Source organism: Hoplias malabaricus, chromosome 11 (assembly GCF_029633855.1).
Source record: "Hoplias malabaricus isolate fHopMal1 chromosome 11, fHopMal1.hap1, whole genome shotgun sequence".
Taxonomy (NCBI): domain Eukaryota; kingdom Metazoa; phylum Chordata; class Actinopteri; order Characiformes; family Erythrinidae; genus Hoplias; species Hoplias malabaricus.
In genome coordinates, this window is record NC_089810.1 from 36,555,220 (window position 1) to 36,579,228 (window position 24,009).

Below are 24,009 nucleotides of genomic sequence, written 5' to 3' on the forward strand. Positions count from 1 at the left end.
TCTCTCTCTCTCTCTCTCTCTCTCTCTCTCTCTCTCTCTCTCTCTCTCTCTCTCTCACTCTCATTCACTGTGGCAGTCAAGCTCTTCGTCATTTATTATTCATGGCCTTGAAACTGAATGAGAAATGACTGCTCTGGGAGTGGAGCTAAGGATGCTGAGGGAATAGAGATATCTGTGGATTTACAAACAAATCAACACACACTACAAGCAGAAAAAAAGTGGAATTTTAAACTTTCAGATGTAATTTACAAATAAAACTTTCACAAAATCAGTCATTCTTCTTAGGAACATAGCTATTTCACTGACATCTGGTGGCCTGGCTTAGATTGTGGACTAACTCTATTTAAAACCTGGCCAGCCCCATAAAGGGACCCACTCCACAGAGCGTAAACTCAATCATCTGGGACTACAAGGCAGTGTGATTCTTCATTTCATAAGAATGCCTTATAGAAAATAACTTTTAAAAAACACTATCATTAACATTGTTTGTACATTTAAGGTGTATATATCACTTACAGCACCTTTAAAGTTATTATGCAGAAAGTATGTAAGAAACAATTTAAAATGGCTGTGAAGTTATGTAATAGTACTGGGGAATGAAGGTCGGTTACTGAAAGCTATACGGGAAATATTACACCCCTTTTCCACAGGTTAAGACAAACAGTTCTCTAGGGCTCACACCACATAGCACCAGTCTCCTTCTGTCTCTTAGCCCTGTTCAAAACAACCAATTTCAGCACACTGTTCTTTAAAGGCAACGTCTACGTTTGTGGGGAATCACAGCTCTAAGCTCCGTGTTTTTTAAGGTGGAACTGTATATTTGAGGGAAATTAACCACTATTGTTTTCACGTGGCTGACATGTAACTTGTCTGTAAGTTTTTATCCACTATTTGAATTACGGGGTGGCACGGTGGTGCAGTCACACAGCTCCAGGAACCTGGAGGTTGTGGGTTCAAGTCCTGCTGGTGACTGTCTGTGAGGAGTGTGGTGTGTTCTCTCTGTGTCTGTGTGGGTTTCTTCCAGGTGACTGTCTGTGAGGAGTGTGGTGTGTTCTTCCTGTGTCTGCGTGGGTTTCCTCCAGGTGACTGTCTGTGAGGAGTGTGGTGTGTTCTCCCTGTGTCTGCGTGGGTTTCCTCTGGGTGACTGTCTGTGAGGAGTGTGGTGTGTTCTCCCTGTGTCTGCGTGGGTTTCCTCCGGGTGACTGTGAGGAGTGTGGTGTGTTCTCCCTGTGTCTGTGTGGGTTTCCTCCGGATGACTGTCTGTGAGGAGTGTGGTGTGGTCTCCCTGTGTCTGCGTGGGTTTCCTCCGGGTGACTGTCTGTGAGGAGTGTGGTGTGTTCTCCCTGTGTCTGCGTGGGTTTCCTCCGGGTGACTGTCTGTAAGGAGTGTGGTGTGTTCTCCCTGTGTCTGTGTGGGTCCAAAAAAACACGCTGGTAGGTGGATTGGTGACTCAAAAGTGTCCATAGGTGTGTGTGTGATTGGAGAGAAACAGATGAGGAGGCAGGATAACTTTAAGGCTCTGCAATGTAGGTTTGGCACCCTTCCGGTTTTCACCTGGATATTAGTGTTGGTGGCAGGGGGTGGGGAACATGTTAATCAGTAAATTATCCATACCTTTAGATGACTGTAAACACAGTGAGAGCTAAAATTACTCCTAGCATACCACTTGCATAACACCCTTGGATTATATTAATGAAAACACAACAGAGGGATTGCTATGGAGCTAAAAGTAGACAGTGAAAATAGTAGCCTGTCTCAGCATTATCCGATACACTATATGGACAAAAATATTGGGACATATCATTCACCATCTCTTCAAAAATCAATGGAACTAAAAAGAGTTTATCATGCTTTTGTTGGGAGGTTGTGGGTTCGATTCCAGCTCCGGGTGACTGTCTGTGAGGAGTTGGTGTGTTCTCCCTGTGTCCGCGTGGGTTTCCTCCGGGTGCTCCGGTTTCCTCCCACAGTCCAAAAACACACGTTGCAGGTGGATTGGCGACTTGAAAGTGTCCGTAGGTGTGAATGTGTGTGTGTCTGTGTTGCCCTGTGAAGGACTGGCGTCCCCTCCAGGGTGTATTCCCGCCTTGCGCCCGATGATTCCAGGTAGGCTCTGGACCCCCCCCGACCCTATAATTGGATAAGCGGTTACAGATAATGGATGGATGGATGGATGCTTTTGTTGGAATTACATCTCTTACAGATGTAGGAAGGCTTCCAACTAGATCTTGGAGGATTGCAGTGAGGTAAGGATGTTGAATAATCATCACCACAACTCATCCCAACTCCCCAAATACCCAATATAATGGCTGGTGCAACAACATTCCAGAGAACACAGTTCCACAGCTCCGCAAATGCTGGAGGGCTTAATGCCTCTCTAGTCCAAGGCTGGCATTAGGTACGGTGCCAATAGTTTCATGTTTATCTGCTCCAGGGGGTCCTATAAGCAGAACTTCTTTACAGGAACTAGAAAAGATGGGTTTGCACGTTGTTGCAACAATGGCTGCACCTTAAAGTAGCTAAATGCCTGCAATAGAAGCAGACAAACATTTGAACAACACACCAAACCAAAATCTCAGTGAGAAACATTGTCATGACGACACAGCTGAGCAAATACATGGTATTAACTAAACACAATTGCCATAATATACATATATATTTTGTGTGTGTGAGTACTGGAGCTAGAGTCTGTCGTTTTTTTGTGTTTTGGGGTTTTTTTTGGGAAGGAAAATGTGATTTCAAAAAGTGAATGGATGAAGGAATAAATGAATGCCTACAAATGACAGCATCATACACACAGGGTGGCAATACATTACCATCATGCTAATTTTGCACAGTGTAGTCTGTAGACATTGCTTATAAGTAAGGAATACAGTTATTTTTTGAATATAAATTTTAGGTTGTGCTCACACAGTTTGTATAATTATTCATTCATTCATTGAGCCTACCCACAATCACTGGGCAAAAGTCGGGAATACACTCTGGAGGGGGCACCAGTCCTTCATAGGGCGACACACACTCAAACATACAGACATTTGAGTCGCCAATCCACCTACCAACGTGTGTTTTAGGAGTGTGGGAGGAAACCGGAGCACCCGGAGGAAACCCACGCAGACACAGGGAGAACACACCACACTCCTCACAGACAGTCACCCGGAGGAAACCCACGCAGACACAGGGAGAACACACCACACTCCTCACAGACAGTCACCCGGAGGAAACCCACGCAGACACAGGGAGAACACACCACACTCCTCACAGACAGTCACCCGGAGAACACACCACACTCCTCACAGACAGTCACCCAGAGGAAACCCACACAGACACAGGGAAAACACACCACACTCCTCACAGACAGTCACCCGGAGGACACCCACGCCGACACAGGGAGAACACACCACACTCCTCACAGACAGTCACCCGGAGGACACCCACGCAGACACAGGGAGAACACACCACACTCCTCACAGACAGTCACCCGGAGGAAACCCACGCAGACACAGGGAGAACAAACCACACTCCTCACAGACAGTCACCCGGAGGAAACCCACACAGGCACAGAGAGAACACACCACACTCCTCACAGACAGTCACCCGGAGGAAACCCACGCAGACACAGGGAGAACACACCACACTCCTCACAGACAGTCACCCGGAGGAAACCCACGCAGACACAGGGAGAACACACCACACTCCTCACAGACAGTCACCCGGAGGAAACCCACGCAGACACAGGGAGAACAAACCACACTCCTCACAGACAGTCACCTGGAGGAAACCCACACAGGCACAGAGAGAACACACCACACTCCTCACAGACAGTCACCCGGAGGAAACCCACGCAGACACAGGGAGAACACACCACACTCCTCACAGACAGTCACCCGGAGGAAACCCACGCAGACACAGGGAGAACACACCACACTCCTCACAGACAGTCACCCGGAGGACACCCACGCAGACACAGGGAGAACACACCACACTCCTCACAGACAGTCACCCAGAGGAAACCCACACAGACACAGGGAGAACACACCACACTCCTCACAGACAGTCACCCGGAGGACACCCACGCCGACACAGGGAGAACACACCACACTCCTCACAGACAGTCACCCGGAGGACACCCACGCAGACACAGGGAGAACACACCACACTCCTCACAGACAGTCACCCGGAGGAAACCCACGCAGACACAGGGAGAACACACCACACTCCTCACAGACAGTCACTTGGAGGAAACCCACACAGACACAGAGAGAACACACCACACTCCTCACAGACAGTCACCCGGAGGAAACCCACGCAGACACAGAGAGAAAACACCACACTCCTCACAGACAGTCATCCGGAGCGGGACTTGAAACCACAACCTCCAGGCCCCTGGATCTGTGTGACTGCAATACTACCTGCTGCTTTACTCATCTGGGAATGCTTTATGTAGATATTGGAATATTGCTGTGTGTAGGTTTAATATCCATTTTGAACCTGAATTAGCCCAAACCCACCTCTCCAGTTCACAAATACATTCTCCCTCATCCTTGTTAGATACATCACAGATTAAATCTCTGCTCAGAACCTGCCTCCCAGCCTCACACACATTTCCATCAGACACCATCTAAGGCTAGATCCTATCTCCCTCTTCTGAAGATAAGCACAAACACACACAGACACACTTGTCCTCACTTCACTGTATCTATATCACACACACACACACACACACACACACACACACACACACACACACACACACACACAAACACACACACACACTCTAAAATATTACTTGCACACATGAGCACACATGCAATTTAGAGACACATGCCTCAGCCTGGCTGCTGCTGCTGTTTTAGTTATGTAATATTCAGTGACCATTTTAAAAGAAAATATTATACTGTATCAGAACCTACATCGATTTAGGAGTGTAACATGATTTAAACAATAATATTAACCATGGTTAGTTTATTTAAAACTAAAGTATATATTTTCCTGTTTAAAATAAGTGCATTTAGTTACATATATAAGAGCAGAATGAAGGACTTAACAGATTTATTACTGTAAGTAATTCAGGAGTGCAGTCCTGATTAAATTAACTTTAGCAATTTACAGAATGCTTCTTTAAGGTGGAAATGATTCATTTCTGCCATTATACTGAAATACTGATGGATACAAGCTACAGTCATTTACACCTGTGAACAGTTACTTTACAAAGGCATTTAAAGGTAATCTGAGTTACTGTTTAAGTTACTTTCTGTACAGAGATCTGGGTAGTGTTAATTAAACTTTTATCAACCATGAAATGAGCAGAAAAGAGTATATTTTGGATGGTTGTAGCTGCACCTAGTCTACGGGTCAGTGTGAAGGGTTAATGTCTGAGAAAAGACAGCATATTATTTCACTTTATTTGTTTTGTAGTATGTTCTGCTCTGTTTTATATATATCTTCACCAAATCCTCAAAACTGTCAGGCTTTGTATAAAATGGTTAAACATGGGTTTCTTTACAGTGGAGTCGCTGGTCTCTTGCTCACCCCCATTATGCATTTTACACAGACGGCAGCTATCTCCCCCTGGGCACGTTGTCTGGTAACTGGCTTTAGTTCGCCTCTGTGTGCAATTCACAGGGTTTAAATATGATATGATAAAATATGATAAACATATTTTTAAACAATGTAAAAGAATGCAATTAAAATGTATTATATATATATACATTATGTGACACAGATCAAAAGATATCCAGTCTCTACCGTCTCTTATGGCTACTCCACTCATGGCTATATTTAGGTATATAGTGTATGATGGTGTAGAGTGACTTATAAAGCAGCTGCATGCACATGCACGCACACACACACACACACACACACACACACACACACACACACACACACCTTAAAGGCTGATGAGGTGAGTTTGTAGAGAGCCAGTGTGTGTGTGTGTGTGTGTCTGGGAGTGTTTGGGCTGATTCATGGACCTCACCACACACCCTGACAGCCTCCCTCTGCTGTCTCTTTATATCCTTCCTCGATATACTTCTCTCTCTCTCTCTCTCTCTCTCTCTCTCTCTCTCTCTCAACAGTATTTCTCTAGTTTTGCTGCAGGATCAGCCGTGTCCTGCCTGCGAGATGAAGCCTCAGATGAACTCTGTGTGTGTGTGTGTGTGTATGTCGGGGTTGGAGCAGAGAGAGAGAGGGAGAAAGTATGTGTATACCTCACACCATCTGCTTGTCTCTCTTTGTCCTAACTCAGTCTATCCTTTTCCTGGTGTATAGCCAGGGAACACAAGAGGTTTCTCTTTTTTTTTATTATATATATATATATATATATATATATATATATATATATATATATATAATAACCACAATTATTTTATTTAAGAAATGTCAAAGTGCTAAACACTTCCAAAACACTGAAGAGAGAGAGGAAATTGTATGTTTCCAAGTTTTAATGAGGACTGAGTGCTTTTAAATATAAAAAAAACTTAATGACACAGGGCTCCAAAATGGCACAACTTTCTGAGCGTTGCCTTTATGATCAGGAGGGTGTGAGTTCAAGTGATCTGAAACCATCTGAAACCTGGACCTCTCTCTCTCTCTCTCTCTTTGAGTCAGATAGCTCCCCTTCTCCCACATCACTTAGCATAATGCTATCCAACACAGGCAACTGTTAGAACTAGACAGTTGGTGTTCTCCTTCAAATGTCTTGAGCTTGTGTGATGTTGTGTTAACAGCAGTTTAAGCCTATGCTTGTCTCACCCTCCCATGGTGTGAGCAGGGAATTCAAAGTCCCGGTCTTTATTACAGCTCACGTTCAGTATTTCATGGAAGTCTTGCGGAAATGGCAGGAAATTCAGATAATTTAATTTAATTTTGTGACTTTTCTATGGAGATTTCACAAGCAGCAGTATTAGCAATAGCTGCTGTTCAAAATGGTTGAACGTACTATATTTAAAGACTGTCCAGATACTTTGGGACACATTGTACATTCCATGATATGTTGTGATAAGCATGTGATAAGCCTTTCATACATGTACTTTTTTTAATGGTATAATCCACGTGATTACTGCACATCAAGCTGTAAAATCAGAAATCACTAATTTATTCAAGGTCAGTCACAAAATACAAACGCAAACACAGAGATTAGCTTAGCAAAGGTCATATGATGACTCATTCGTGTCAATGTACTGTGCATTAATTCAGCTTTTCTCCTCACTGCTGTTATGAACATGGTCTTGTAGAGTTTGAACCTTTGGGTGTGTTGATGATTCCATGTGCACAGAAAGAGTTCAGTCCATTATCAGCTTTTCTTCTTTGACTATGCTGTGACTATGCTCCTAACTCACAAATCAATAGCAACCTTATCCAACCCCAAAAACACTGTGAACTTTCATTTAAACACAGATTTATTCTTAATATAAAGTGTCCACATGATGAGGATATGAAATAGTCGCAGAGTGCGTTTTAGTATCTTAGAAACAACCGTGATGTCAATGAGAGAAGGATTATTGTATTGGTACATAGCTTTTCTGGGACATGCTGATACAGTTGGTACATGTTTGTCTGTATTAAACCAAAACAATAAACAATAAATCCAAACACAAATTGTGTAATCACCAGAGACGAGCATGGATTGAAACTTCTTTGAAGCAGCTTCATATGAATCTAACATCACCCTGCCCAGAGCCCACTGTTGGCTACCTAAACTCAATAAAGTTCTGTGGCTGTGATCTAATAGTCACAGTGATTTGCCAACACTAAAGGCTTTACTGTAAAGGCTTTGCAGAACAGCAGAAACTGTGGAGGGGCAGATTATTTATTTCAGAAGGAAAGCTGGACAAAATTTTGGACACAGTGTCGATGTGTCAGTAATCGTTTTGTATAAATGAGTTTTTAAACAGTGCAGTATTGAGAAGTGTTTCTAGAGTGAGTGAAAGTATTTGAATAGTGTGTGTTAGTGTTAATGTACTAAGTGTTAGTGCTGTGTGTTAGTATTATCGTAGTGAGTGTTTGTGTTACTATTGTGTTAGTGTTAAGTGTTTTAATTTGTCTTAGTGTTATTGTTCCTCTAAAGTGTAGCCGTGAAAAATTGTTACCATTATTGTGTGTCAGTGTTGTATGTGATACTGTATCTGTAAGACTTCCTCCGCAGTGCAGGAGTGAGTTAGAGTTATTGTTGTATGTCTCAGTGTATGTGTTTCTCCACATTGCAGTAGTGTGTTAGTGTGATTGTGTGCTAATTTTGTGTTCCTGTTAGTGTTTCTCCACAGTGTTATTGTTTTGTGACCGTTTTTTTATGCATTAGTGTGTTTCTCTGCAGTGCAGTAGTGAGTTAATGTTATTTTTGTGTGACAGTTTTGAATATGTTACTGTATATGTTCCTCTGCAGTGCTTTAGTGAGTAAGTGTTATCGCTGTGTGATGTTGTTAGTGTAAGTGTTCCTATGCAGTGCAGGACTGAGACAGAGACATTGTAGTCTGTTATTGTTGTATTTGATATTGTTACTGTATGCATTTGCCTGCAGTGCACTAATCAGTTAGTGTTATTTTTGTCTGTTAGTGTGTTTCTATATAGTGCAGTAGTGAGTTAGTGTTGTTGTTGTGTGTTAGTGTAATTGTTCCTCTGCAGTGCAGTAGTGATTTAGTGTTTTTTTTGTCTGTTAGTGTTTTTCTCTGTAGTGCAGTAGTGAGTTAGTGTTGGTGTTGTGTGGTAGTGTAAGTGTTCCTCTGCAGTGCTTTAGTGAGTAAGTGTTAACGCTGTGTGATGTTGTTAGTGTAAGTGTTCCTCTGCAGTGCAGGACTGAGACAGAGACATTGAAGTCTGTTAGTGTTGTATTTGATATTGTTACTGTATGCATTTCCCTGCAGTGCAGGACTGAGACAGAGACATTGAAGTCTGTTAGTGTTGTATTTGATATTGTTACTGTATGCATTTCCCTGCAGTGCAGTAGTGAGTTAGTGTTATTTTTGTCTGTTAGTGTGTTTCTCTGTAGTGCAGTAGTGAGTTTGTGTTGTTGTTGTGTGTTAGTGTAAGTGTACCTCTGCAGTGCAGTAGTGAGTTAGTGTTATTTTTGTCTGTTAATGTGTTTCTCTGTAGTGCAGTAGTGAGTTAGTGTTATTGTTTTGTGTTAGTGTATGTGTTCCTCTGCAGTGCAGTAGTGAGTTAGTGTTATTTTTGTTTGTTAGTGTGGTTCTCTGTAGTGCAGTAGTGAGTTAGTGTTATTTTTGTCTGCTAGTGTGTTTGTCTGTAGTGCAGTAGTGAGTTAGTGTTATTTTTGTCTGTTAGTGTGTTTGTCTGTAGTGCAGTAGTGAGTTAGTGTTGGTGTTGTGTGGTAGTGTAAGTGTGCTTCTGCAGTGCAGTAATGAGTTAGTGTTATTTTTGTCTGTTAGTGTGTTTGTCTGTAGTGCAGTAGTGAGTTTGTGTTGTTGTTGTGTGGTAGTGTAAGTGTGCTTCTGCAGTGCAGTAATGAGTTAGTGTTATTTTTGTTTGTTAGTGTGTTTCTCTGTAGTGCAGTAGTGAGTTAGTGTTGTTGTTGTGTGTTAGTTTAAGTGTACCTCTACAGTGCAGTAGTGAGTTAGTGTTATTTTTGTTTGTTAGTGTTTTTCTCTGTAGTGCAGTAGTGAGTTAGTGTTATTTTTGTTTGTTAGTGTTTTTCTCTGTAGTGCAGTAGTGAGTTAGTGTTATTTTTGTTTGTTAGTGTTTTTCTCTGTAGTGCAGTAGTGAGTTAGTGTTATTTTGTTTGTTAGTGTTTTTCTCTGTAGTGCAGTAGTGAGTTAGTGTTGTTGTTGTGTGTTAGTTTAAGTGTACCTCTACAGTGCAGTAGTGAGTTAGTGTTATTTTTGTTTGTTAGTGTGTTTCTCTGTAGTGCAGTAGTGAGTTAGTGTTATTTTTGTTTGTTAGTGTTTTTCTCTGTAGTGCAGTAGTGAGTTAGTGTTGTTGTTGTGTGTTAGTTTAAGTGTACCTCTGCAGTGCAGTAGTGAGTTAGTGTTATTTTTGTTTGTTAGTGTGTTTCTCTGTAGTGCAGTAGTTAGTTAGTGTTGTTGTTGTGTGTTAGTTTAAGTGTACCTCTGCAGTGCAGTAGTGAGTTAGTGTTATTTTTGTTTGTTAGTGTGTTTCTCTGTAGTGCAGTAGTTAGTTAGTGTTGTTGTTGTGTGTTAGTGTAAGTGTTCCTCTGCAGTGCAGAAGTGAGTTAGTGTTATTTTTGTTTGTTAGTGTGTTTCTCTGTAGTGCAGTAGTGAGTTAGTGTTATTTTTGTTTGTTAGTGTTTTTCTCTGTAGTGCAGTAGTGAGTTAGTGTTGTTGTTGTTTGTTAGTTTAAGTGTACCTCTACAGTGCAGTAGTGAGTTAGTGTTATTTTTGTTTGTTAGTGTGTTTCTCTGTAGTGCAGTAGTGAGTTAGTGTTATTTTTGTTTGTTAGTGTTTTTCTCTGTAGTGCAGTAGTGAGTTAGTGTTGTTGTTGTGTGTTAGTTTAAGTGTACCTCTGCAGTGCAGTAGTGAGTTAGTGTTATTTTTGTTTGTTAGTGTGTTTCTCTGTAGTGCAGTAGTTAGTTAGTGTTGTTGTTGTGTGTTAGTGTAAGTGTTCCTCTGCATTGCAGTAGTGAGTTAGTGTTATTTTTGTTTGTTAGTGTGTTTCTCTGTAGTGCAGTAGTGAGTTAGTGTTATTTTTGTTTGTTACTGTGTTTCTCTGTAGTGCAGTAGTGAGTTAGTGTTGTTGTTGTGTCTTAGTTTAAGTGTACCTCTACAGTGCAGTAGTGAGTTAGTGTTATTTTTGTTTGTTAGTGTGTTTCTCTGTAGTGCAGTAGTGAGTTAGTGTTATTTTTGTTTGTTAGTGTTTTTCTCTGTAGTGCAGTAGTGAGTTAGTGTTGTTGTTGTGTGTTAGTTTAAGTGTACCTCTGCAGTGCAGTAGTGAGTTAGTGTTATTTTTGTTTGTTAGTGTGTTTCTCTGTAGTGCAGTAATGAGTTAGTGTTGTTGTTGTGTGTTAATGTGTTTCTCTGTAGTGCAGTAGTGAGTTAGTGTTGGTGTTGTGTGTTAGGTTAAGTGTTCCTCTGCAGTGCAGTAGTGAGTTAGTGTTATTTTTGTATGTTAGTGTGTTTCTCTGTAGTGCAGTAGTGAGTTAGTGTTGTTGTTGTGTGTTAGTTTAAGTGTCCCTCTGCAGTGCAGTAGTGAGTTAGTGTTATTGTTGTGTGTTAGTGTAATTGTTACTCTCCAGTGCAGTTGCAAGTTAGTGTTGTTGTTGTGTGTTACTGTGTTTCGATACAGTGCCATAGTGAGTTAGTGTTATTGTTGTGTGTTGGTGTAAATGTTCCTGAGCAGTGCAGCAGTGTGATAGTGTTATGGTTGTGTGTTGGTTTAAGTGTTCTCTCCTAGTGCAGCATGGAGTGTTATAGTTGTGTGTTACTCTAAAATGCACTAGTGAGTTAGTGTTATATTTGTTTTGGTGTAAGTGTTTTGCCGTAGTGCAGTATTGAGTTAATGTTATAGCTGTGTGTTGGTGTAAGTGTTTCTTTGCAGTGCAGCCGTGAGTTAGTGTTATTGTTGTGTGTTAGTGTAAGAGTTTCTAGGCAGGGCAGTAGTGAATCAGTGTTATATATGTGTGTAAGTGTATTGCTGCAGTGCAGTAGTGAGTTAGTGTTATTGCTGTTTGTTGATGTAAGTGTTTCTATGCAGGGCAGTATTGAGTTAGTGTTATATCTGTGTGTTAATGTTTTGCTGCAGAGCAGTAGTGAGTTAGTGTTATTGCTGTGTGTTGATGTAAGTGTTTCTATGCAGTGCAGTAGTGAGTTAGTGTTATATTTGTGTATTAATGTTTTGCTGCAGAGCAGTAGTGAGTTAGTGTTATTGCTGTGTGTTGATGTAAGTGTTTCTATGCAGTGCAGTAGTGAGTTAGTGTTATATTTTTGTGTTAGTGTTTTGCTGCAGTGCAGTTATTGTTGTGTGTTGGTGTAAGTGTCAGAGATATCATAGTCTGTAAGTGTTGTATTTGATACTTGTTATTGTATGTGCATCTTCGCAGTGCAGTAGTGAGTTAATGTTGTGAGTTAGTGTATGTGATTCTATGCAGTTTAGTAGCGAGGTAGTGTTATAGTTGTGTGTTAGTGTAAGAGTCCCTCTGCAGTGCAGGACTGAGGAGTATTTCAGTGGGTGCAGGTCAGTGCAGTGTTAAAGGAGAAAACACTGTACTTTGGCCTTTCTCACTCCCTGCCTCATTTCTCATTGCCCTGTTTTGCATTTTCAGCACTTTTATTTCCCCAATAAAGAGCAAGATTAAGCACTGAGTCCACATCTGTTCTCACACAAACACTACACCAAACGATATAGCATTGCTTTTGGAACACAAACCTGTGTATTCATTTTTTGTCTAGTTTGTTTATAATTTTTGACCTAATTTGAAAACTGCTCTTCACACAGTGTCATCTTTCAATATAAATAAAGCCAAGCAAGTGTGACATACGCAAAACATGGAGTGGAGTACAAAGTGGGGTATGAAATTAATGGAGTTAATAAAATAACAGCTATAAAATAAATTATAAAATAATAATAATTATTAAAAATAATAATAATAACACACACAGAAAGTGTTTTTTTGTTAAATACCAAGTTTTAGAGAATTTAGAATTAGAACTGTACACAATGGTGGTGACTGGAACCAGATGTCTGTAAAGTTTAATGATCATTTTGAAAAGAGTTTAACCTAAAATGTATTTTTATATTGTAAAAGTAGTAATTATCCCCAGGGTAAAAAATGCTTTTCAATTTTCCCAATCTTTTACCATTATGAATATTCCATATAAAAGTGGTGGAGGTCACTGCTGCTTGTAGAGAGCTCCATATAACCATGGAGTCACCTGGTTCCATTCAGCACCACTTTCAAGTAATGTCTTTGCATTTCTATCCAGTCAAAACACTGTTGGTAATATCAGTATTATGCAAATAATTTCACATTCTGTAAACATTCCCCATTAAGTTGATATCAAAGGCAAATACTGACCACATGATAAACATCACATCGCAGTTGGAGCTCCTTAAGGGCCACTGCTGGACAACAGAATGATGTCACTGATGTTTTATATATTTATTTAGTTTTCATTAGACGATAGACACTCTACAGTGTAATGTCTCCACTGCATAAAGCTGTATGTTAGGGCTAATATAATGAGCTGTGATTCCTCCAGTCAAAAACATCAAGGTCACACCAAGACTCCGTTTATCTTGTCCTCAGCAGTTAAATGTCATCTCTGTTTTTGTATACGTTAATAACATTACGTTCATCGATTTAACGTTTTTTCCTTTATTTTCACAAGCTGCTCATTAAATTATTAGATGTTTGGTAAATATATGAATGAAATGCTCCAAATATATAATTGTAATAATAATAATAATAATATTATCTCAATAAAAATATTATATAATAATAATAATAATAATAATAATAATAATAATAATTGCAATAGTAATAATAATAATAATTTTGTTCATTTCTATATGTAGTTGTTGATCAAGGCATTTAACTACATTGAAAAGAAGGGTCACCCTCAATGTACTCAGAGTTCTAAAAAAGGTGAATTAATTATTCAATCAATTTCTTCTGAGATGAAGGGTATTAATCTGGAATTTGATCTTCTTTAAAAGGTTTTACTCTAATTAAACATTGTTGTGAGACTGTGATGGCAGTCACATAAACAGTAGTGAGGAAAGGTACTGATGTTGGATGATTAGTTCGGGCTGACGGACACTTGGAGTTGTTATGGTAACATGTGCCTTTTCCTTTCATGATATTCCATTATACTGATTTTGGGACATATAGTATACTACTAAACACACACACACACACACACACACACACACACACAAACACAAACACTCAATTGCCACATGCCATCTTTGCACTGTCAGCCTCCACAATGGAAGTCAGCACTCTCTAAAGGAACAACCAATGTCAGCTACAAACTCATTAATGATAATGCACACATACACACACACACAAACACACACATATAGATAGAGAGAGAGAGAGCCAAATAAGCTACCCAAATTGCATCATGCTAATGCTAAAGTGTGTGCATTAAGTATAGCATAAATTACATATACATGCAAATGCATGCTACTCTCTCTCTCTCTCTCTCTCTCTCTCTCTCTCTCTCTCTCTCTCTCTCTCTCTCTCTCACACACACACACACACACACACACACACACACACACACACACACACACACACACACACACACAAATGGATGTCTAAACACTCCACCATCATAAATTGCATCATGCTAATGCATGATATGCTAAATCATGGCAAGCACTTACATGATGCAACTGATAGGTCTGTGAATGCATGTGTGTGTGTACGTGCACTTGTGTGTCTGTGTGTGTGTGTGTGTGTGTGTGTGTGTGGTGCTGCCTTCAAGTAATGTTGGGGCTGTTGTACTTATGATCAGCATAATTACAAGCTGGAAACTAAGGCAAAACTTCCAGAGTTCAAGGCATGGAACAAAAATACAGCCGTTGCTGTGGAAATGTTTTGTAGACTGGACATTTTTTTTAGTTTTTTATAGTGTTCAAACATATTTTCTCTCCTCTGACAATACAACATGTCTCCAAAAAAGGGGGGGATTTTCTGTTGGAAGTGCAGAGTCGTTTACTGTGGAGTTTAACTGGGCTCCTCACAGGGACACTTCTCACCATCTCAGTGGAGTTTTGGCCGTACACCAGGACAATTTTCACTGCAGTAGTGGAGCTGGATTGGACAAAGAATCTATAGTCTTTCCATCAGGGAAGTGGACTCTGTCAAACTAAGGTAGTTTTCAGTGCAGTAGTGAGTTTGACTGGGGAAAGACTATGTATGTAAATTTAAATGAATAATTAAAAAGATGCAAAATGATGCAAGAACCATAATCCTCCAATAGATATTTACTTACAGGACCTGTTTTAATTAAAAAATTAAAAATCTGATTTATTGTATGGAAAGGCAAAATGCTTAAACAAAACATGGCCAATGAACTAGAATTTTTGCATAATGTTCAGTACTAATACATACATTTATAGAAATACAGTACCAGTCAAATATTTGGACATTCCCACTCAGGGAAGGTTTCCATTGATTTAAGCCATTTTCCACATATTTTTAATGTACAACATCAGTCAAAAGTGTTCATATCTTCTCATTCATTGGGTTTTCTTTGTTTTCTATGTTGTACATGGATAAGGAAGACATTAATACTCTGGAATTATGTAGTAAATAAAAAAAAGTGTTAAACAAACCCAAATATATTTTATACTTTAGATTCTTTAAAGTAGCCACCTTTCGTTTTGATGACATTCTCTCAATCAGCTTCATGAGGTCATCACCTGGAATGGTTTTCAGTGAACAGCTGTGGCCTCATCAAGAGTTTATTTGTAGATTCCACTCGCCTTCTTAATGAGTTTGAGACCATAACTGTGCAGTTGTGCAGAGGTGGGGCTGGTACAGAGCTCTATACAGTGAACAGCCCTCTTCCACCAATGACTAATGAGAAGGTGTGTCCAGACTTTTGACTGAAACTGTGTATCTTAAGTTATTCGGTCAACTTCTGTAACAGCATCAATCTGGTCAGGGTCTCTGTGGTCCAAAGTCTATCCAGAATAATTGGGTGTAAGACAGGAAACTCCTTGGAGAGAGTTCATTTGACCCACCAGCGGGTTTTTAGACTGTGGGAGGACATCAAAGCCTCAGAGGAAACCAACACTGACACAGAGAGAACACAGCACACTCCTGGGGTGGGGATTGAACCCACAGCCCCAGAACCCTGAAGCTGTGCACCTTGCTCCCAGTGATTTTTTGTGGGACCCACTACAACCCTGAACTAGATAAAGAGTTACAATGAATGAATATTAATTTCTGATCCAGGTAGAGTAAGTGCTAATATCGGTTTCATTAATATTTATGTATCGTTATCAGCAAATCTGGACATGAAAATTAGACACTGATATTGGCCCACAATTCATATCACGGTGGCGCAGCAGGTAGGTGTCGCAGTCACACAGCTCCAGGGACCTTGAGGTTGTGGGTTCAATTCCCGCTCCGGGTGACCCTCTGTGAGGAGTTGGTGTGTTCTCTCTGTGTCCATGTGGGTTTCCTCCGGGTGCTCCAGTTTCCTCCAACAGTCCAAAAACACACGTTGGTAGGTGGATTGGTGTCTCAAAAGGGTCCGTAGGTGTGAATGTGTGAGTGAATGGGTGTATCTGTGTCGCCCTGTGAAGGACTGGTGCCCCCTCCAGGGTGTATTCCCGTCATGCGCCAAATGATTCCAGGTAGGCTCTGGACCCACCGCGACCCTGAACTGGATAAGGGTTACAGATAATGAATGAATGAATGAATCAAACATTTGCATTTGGAACTGCACAAATCAGATATGCATGCAGATGCAATCGGTCTCTCTCTCTCTCTCTCTCTCTCTCTCTCTCTCTCTCTATCACACACACATTCAGTACACACAGTTACAATTAAGTGCTTTTGAGGATATTCTACAGTGCACAGGCAAGCAGTGCTGAGCAGATCAATACACTCAGCTCTGTGAGTGTGTGTGTGTGTGTGTGTGTATGTGCCTCTGGAGGTGCATTCTGATGGAGTGGTGAGCAGCAGGAAGCTAAGCAGACTCTGTGAAATACCGAACAAATACACCTCCAAAAAACAGCAGAAAGCCAGCGCTCCTGTCAGTGATACTGAAGCATTTCGACGTATTACTCAAACATTTAGACAATTTTACCCCATTACACCGAATATACATCAGCTAGGACAAGCTGGGTGTATGAAATTTTCATTTTACAGCCATCAGTATCACTCCATCCCTTTCCCTTTTATCAACTATAAATCATACGAGATTAAAGCAGGACTGTGACTACACACAAATGTAGCTGATGAGTCAAGACATGATCGGTGTCTAAAGTTTTCTTATTTACACTTTCACTGACGCTACTGAAGGCTAATGTAGGCAACATGTTATGAAGGTTTATACAACACTAATTAGCATCAAATCAAAACCAACACACTTGCTTTCAAACTGCAGTAAAAACTGTTCATTAACCTCTAATATGTTCAATTACGTGTTTTCTGTATGACATGTTTACAATTGAACACATACATTCAATTGTACACACACAGAAAAATGTATGAAAATGGAGGCTCTGGTAAACACACTCATGAATCTAAGGGACCATGCCCAGTGAAACGTATTAACTAGTGGCATTGGAAGCACTGGGCTGTGGAACAGTAGACCTGGATATATAATGTACATTTGAAGCATCAAAACTGGATAATATTTGGAGGACCCAGAGGTATAGATTAAAAATTAAAAATTCTTAATAGCCAGCACACCTCAGTTATTATTTTCCATCAATCTTACATATACATTATTTCTATCTATCTGCCACTCTCTTATTTAGAAGGTAGCTTGTCCAAGAGACCAAGTTTAAAGTGTTTACAGGGCAAAACTTGATATACTGATTATGTATAACTAATGAAACCTCAAAAGATGGCCCAAGAACAAACAATAATCAAACTGCATTTGTATTAAATTGTAGTTCCAGTAATAGAACGTTATTAGCATACGTATGAGAAGGGAAATAAACTGTCACAAAAACTTTGTACCACCTCCAAGTGCATGAAAGTGTGAGAAACATCCCCAAAAGGTTTCATTACATACTATCTCCATTAGTTCCAATGTAAAACTAAAGAAGCAAACCTCAAACACCAGCACGTCTCAGCTGGGCGAACACAATCAGAGTAAAATGGAAAATTGAGTAAATTTGATTTTTTCCCAGGAACTATTGCTTTAAAAGTCTGGTGCTTAGTGACAGAAATGTGCAACAACAAGCTGCCCACGCTTCCCCAGTGCTCTGAAGAGAAAATAAAGCCATGAGACAAAAGAAGAGACAGAAAATTGCAGCTTTAAAAAGACAGAAGCATAATGCTGACCAACACAATGGCAGCAATTGCATCAATACTCAGGGGCTTTTTGCACTTCTGTCTTTCTCTCTCTCTGTCTGTCTCCCCCCACACCCCTGCCTTTCTTTCTCTCTCTCTCTCTCTGTCTCTCCCCTCTCCCCCAGCAAACCCCTCCACCATCCATAGAAACAGATCGATAATGTGATGTGTGAATTGCTGAGGTTTGTAAGAAAAACTGTGTAATCAAAGTATAACAACAGACGCTAAGGCCAATGTTATTTTAACATAACTTTCATCATAGTGTATGTTGGGGGCACCTTGATTTACAAAAAATATAGTAAATTAAAGCTTAATCAAAATGACTAAAAGAAAACAATATCAGAAGTTTAAATATGTGTACATTTATGATAGGTTTGTAGCAAAGGCAAAACTCTTTGCGGATAGAATGGAAATTGACTGGTGTTGAGCTGCTAGGGAGCAATGTACAATGAAATTGAAGGGTGTGAAAGAATCAGTCTCAGACATTACAAAATTGTTGTCCTTTCCACTGAATGTCACTGTCTTTTGAATAACAAGGGCACTAATTACTCAAAATATAAACCATTTAACAAGTTAACACCTCTGTGCATTGACTTGACAAGTCTCTGAAAGTGTCATTATTAAATTGGTAAGACATTACTATAAACCAACAGCAGCTCATCAAACTGTTGCAGCATCTAAAATCCCTCACTGTAGAGGTTGCCGGTATATGGTAGGTGTTTGGGGACATTTCCAGTCACATGACATCAGTTCAGTGAGCTTATTAGCATGTAACTTAGCATTTAGATTTCATATTGACCTCGTAATCCAGAGCATCCAGTGCCAAAAAAAAAGGTTTTTAACATTTTACCCAGAGTGCTACTAACAGCAATATTTTGAAAATCACATTCATTTCTTCATCGGCAAATCAGACCTGGAATCCCATGCATGGGCATGCCACTGAATACAGAATGAAAATATGACGGAAGTGGTCTTTTTTCAATCTTGGTCCATTTCAGTAGAAGGCAAAATGTCCTCAAACCTTCAAAAGACAGCGTAATATAAGAAAAATATATATAAATAAAAGTAAATAATTCAGTATTCAGGAATGTTCTGTAATGATTCAGTTAAAGCCAGACTTGACTCTTCCGCCCATCACTTCACACACTCCTCCACACACACCAGCACCAGCAAACACTTGCCGCACGATTTATGACACACTTTGTGACGCACATCAGTGTCCAACTCCAGAAAAAAAAGCTTATTGCAGTAATCAGCTTTTTACCAAACAGTCTTCATTACAGCAGAATGATGGGGCTTTAGAGCTGTGCGTAATAATCTCTCAACACATTTGATTTGTGACCATCAGTCAGGCTAAATGTCAAACAAAACCATTAGAACATCATTCACGCTCAAATGTGTCCAGCTCCGGTGTCCCACTGACAGAATCTAAAAGCTTTCAATGAGGAAACATTCTCTACAGTTGACCCCCATTTACAGCATTACACTGTCAACACAAAACATGGCATTCATAAGTGTGACAACAGATTCAACCTGAAATTATGAAATTCTCAGCCACAGTTAGATAAAGCAAAGCCAATATAAAATGCAGAAGAATAACCTTAAACAACAAGTCAAACCTCCAATAATTAATTTGAAAATATACCACATTTGAATCAAGTTTAATTTCAAATTTAATGTTGGCTTGCAACTAAAAATACAATAGAAATAGACTATTTCTGAGGCTGACTCATGAGGTTTACAAATGTACAATATACAAAAATATCTTACATCTGTAAACATTGATAACAGAGGAACTCTAGAATAATGATTCCTAAATGCAATAAATTCTAGCTAAATATTAGATTTGTTTGAATTAAAAAATGTTCAACATATACATTGTGGCAGTGAGGGTTGCCAACACATTTCACGTTACATGACGAACACGTCTGACTAAGTTGACAAGTTCTATATATCATACATATAGATATGTAGCCTAAATAAACAAATAGTATGTGAAAAAATGTAAAATAACACATTTAAATGTAACCACAATTCTTTCAAGTCGTTTTAAATCAAATCATAGTTGATTTAATTTATATCACTAGACATTTCGTGGTTGGCCAAATAAGCCAGTGAGGTTTAATAACAAGTCTTAACCTAAAAATTGAATGGAGGAAAAATCACTTTTATACTATTACAGTGGCAACAAACCAAATGTCATAACACATCTAAATTAGTATTTTTATTGTGAGTGTTTTTTATTGTATAGTTAAAATTCTAACTATAACTACTTAATTACAAAAACATATACTAACAATAAACAAATGATTTGCTGTAATTCAGTCAGTTAACAATATTACAACGTTTTGGCTGAAGAAGCAAAGAAGAACAATAATATGCAAGAACAATAACCATCAGGCCGTAACCAGGTTATAATCATGAACCAGGTCCCCGCACACTTAAATCTCTCAGCAATAATGTGTTGAATTGCCACATTTACCGACACCCATTTTGGTTATTACCATTTTAATACAATTTAGCACATTTTTTTATGCCATACAAAAACACTGACCTATCCAGGCCCTGCCTACAAATATGTCCTTCCAAAGCCACTGTTGCTAGCTTGGACAAGCTTTGATGAGCGCTGTTTAAAATCCCACAGAACACAATGAGAAACTAAGAAACAATGAGTGTACATACAGAATGTGTGATTGTGCATTGTTACACTGATTCAAAGTATTTATTATCCATTCATTCATTATCTGTAACCGCCTATTCACTTCAGAGTGGCAGTGGGTCCGGAGCCTACCCGGAATCACCAGTCACAAGGCAGGGACACACTCTGGAGTGAGCGCCAATCCTTCACAGGGTGACATATTCACACATTCAGTATTTATTATTATTATTATTATTATTATTGTATAATCAAATTCACTGGCATATTGGTAAAGATTTGGTCTTTAAACCTAGTTAATATTTATTTACTACAACAAACTGGAAACACCGTGTTATGGGGAGAGTCTATAAAATGTTGTTAACTTCTTATTTGGTTGAAAGGTATTTTTTGTCAATTCTTTTGTTTTGTTAGTCATTTTATTTGATGTTGCCATTGTTTATGCAAGTCCATTATTTCCATTGTTTCTCCTCTGAAATGTATTTTGCCAAGTTGGACCTACATCAGAGTCATGTTGTTGTCACCAAACCATGAAATGCACAAGCTAAAACCATTCCTATGATGTAGAGTTACACTCTTAACAATAAAGGTGTTACAAAATGTTATTTGAGAGATTCCATAAAGAACCAATTGGGTAAAGAACTTTAAGATCAAGTGATGGATTTTTAAACCTTTAAAAGGTTTAAAATTATCCTTTTTGGAACCAAAAGTGGTTCTTCAATGGCGTTGCTCAAAGAAACCTTTGTAGCATCGTTATTTTTAAGGACACAGAGAGAGAGAGAGAGAGAGTCAGTGCATGAATGCTGACACTGCAAAACTACCAGTCCTTCCTGCTCTTTTTCTCTCCACCCGGCTCACTCTCGTTTTTTCCTCCACCACATGCTTTTTTAATCACTTCTTGCCTAATTAAGGCCTTTGAGAAACCGGAGAACAAACACTTTCTGTCAAAGAAGTAGGAGGGATTAGGAGTGTGTGTGTGAGTGTGTGAGTGAGAGAGAGAGGGAGGGAGAGGGAGTTTGATAATACTGAGCTTCTATACAGAAGGATAGCGCCATACAAACAGCAGAAAATATATAAATAGATAATACAGATATATAGAAAATACAATTCTCCCTCATGGAACACAGAAAACACACACACACTCCAGCAACTACAGCAACTAAACCTCCGCCTACAGAAGAGTGTGTGATGGTGTAAATGATGGTGTCAGTTTGTAACAGAATCTCCACTGACGTAAGAAATAAACCAAAAATAAATAAATACATAAATTATCCAAAACCACAAATCAGACGTTTTAGCCAAGTATAGATTACACAACGTCCAGCCAACTCATGATTGGCCAAATACATGGAATACCAGCCAAGATCAACCTCCAGAGGAAAGAAAAATGAAAAGAGCAACACACATAACATTATACAGCAACAGTATATCAGCAGTAACACCAGACATGGCAGTTTTACCCTGTTAAAAACCCCTTAAGTGCCCGCACTCTGACAGATATATATCCATTGGAATATACACCAGAATGTATGCATGCACATTAATTAGTTCTATTTGTTTTACTCTACTGATATATACTCCAATGTTAAAGGGGAATTCCACATTTCACAGAAAGGGAGTGATGGGGACCACACATCCAAAGACTATAGACGTTATTATATAATCCATTTCCTGATCCCTGAGACGTTGTTTTGGGATATTATTTGGTCTCAAACGTGTGTGTGTGTGTGCGTTATTATCAATTTAAGGCAGATAGTTAGTTTCATGCTTGGGGCTGTAGAACAAAACAATCAGCAATGAAAAATGCTGAGATTTATCCCAAAGTACATCCATAGATATCCCCACACACAGCAAACTCACCAGCGTTAAATCAGCATTATTAGTATTAAATTAACACTGTGAGTTTTAAAATGTGACACTCTAATACACACTCTCAGTGTTAATTTAACAGTAAAAGTGCTGCTTGAATATATAATTTTCTCTTAAATATGTTTTGAATACACTTTTATTAATGGCAAGTGTGACTGCAAATCTGAGGTGTTTTTCCATTTAAACCCCACAAAATAAGTATCAGCATTCATTACATTGGTTAATTTAATCATTTAAAAAAATAGCATAACAGTTTCTAATTCAAATTTACATGAATATGAAAGATAACAAACACACGCTACACAATTTTACATGTATCTCTTTATATCTTCAAACAGCTCACAGCCTTGCTCAGATGGCTCTGGGTTCTGAAGACCACGCTCTTCTGAGAAACGTTGAGAATATTCTCTCCAGGCTTTTGTATAGATTCTTTCTCTCTTTTTTTTACTCCAGGAGGTGATGGGCTAGAGCAGACTGTGTTGGAACATGTGTGTGGGAGTTCACACGTGAGAAATAAAAGTTTTATAAAAAGTTTAAAAAAAAATCACCAGTTTTTCAAGGTCATAACATTAACAGTGGTGTATTTTTGAGCGTCCTCGTTTCACAGAGAAGAAAATCTCAAATTTCAACTTTGAGCTCAAAAGTCAAGCTCAAATGAAGCAGGAAGAAAAATAAATTGGTGGACACCAATTATGAGTGAATTAAACTATTTTTACATGAACCTACTTTGGACAAAGATATTCAGTGTAATCTACAAAGGAAAGTGCTGATCAATGGAATGGGACAAATGTCACCATGTCCACTGTCTAGAGTAGATTAGAGGGGGTATAAAACCCTAGCGTGGGGTTGTGGAGCAGTGCAGTTGTGTCCTCTGGAGTGATGGAGCTCCATGTAATATTTTTTGGTTTGAGTAGGAGTGGCAATTTTGATCCAGAACTAATCATCCAACATCAGTACCTGACCTCAGTAATGCACTATTTGCTGCCGTCATATCAGTAATGCAGTATTTCTGCCCTTCATTTCAGAACAAATGTTAGATTAGACGATGTGTACAAACACACATTATCAGTGATGGACAAAAACCATGGTAACCTCTTCCAATAAAGCCAATTTGCTAATTTGGCCCACACACACCACTATATATATATAACTCTTTCTTTGGTGTGGTGAGATATCATTCTTTTATTATATTGTTCTGTAATAAACGATAAGACACAAAAGAAAAATCGCAGACAAATGAATTTTTCCTCTGAAGCTGGAATCATGTAAAAGGAGCTGATGTTCTTCCAACAACAACTGTATGTGCGAGTGAAAGTAAAAAAGTATTTGTACTGTATTTAAACATATAAACATAGTCAATTGTATAAATAAATATTTTTAAATATATTTTAAAATTAACAGTCCTTTTTTTTTGGGTGGTTTATGGTCATTAATGGAGTTCATGTGTATAATCAAACACAAATAACCTATTCAGCATGTTCTTTGGCCAAATGAAAACACCCAACTCAATTCGACCCAATGATTTCAAGTTGGAATT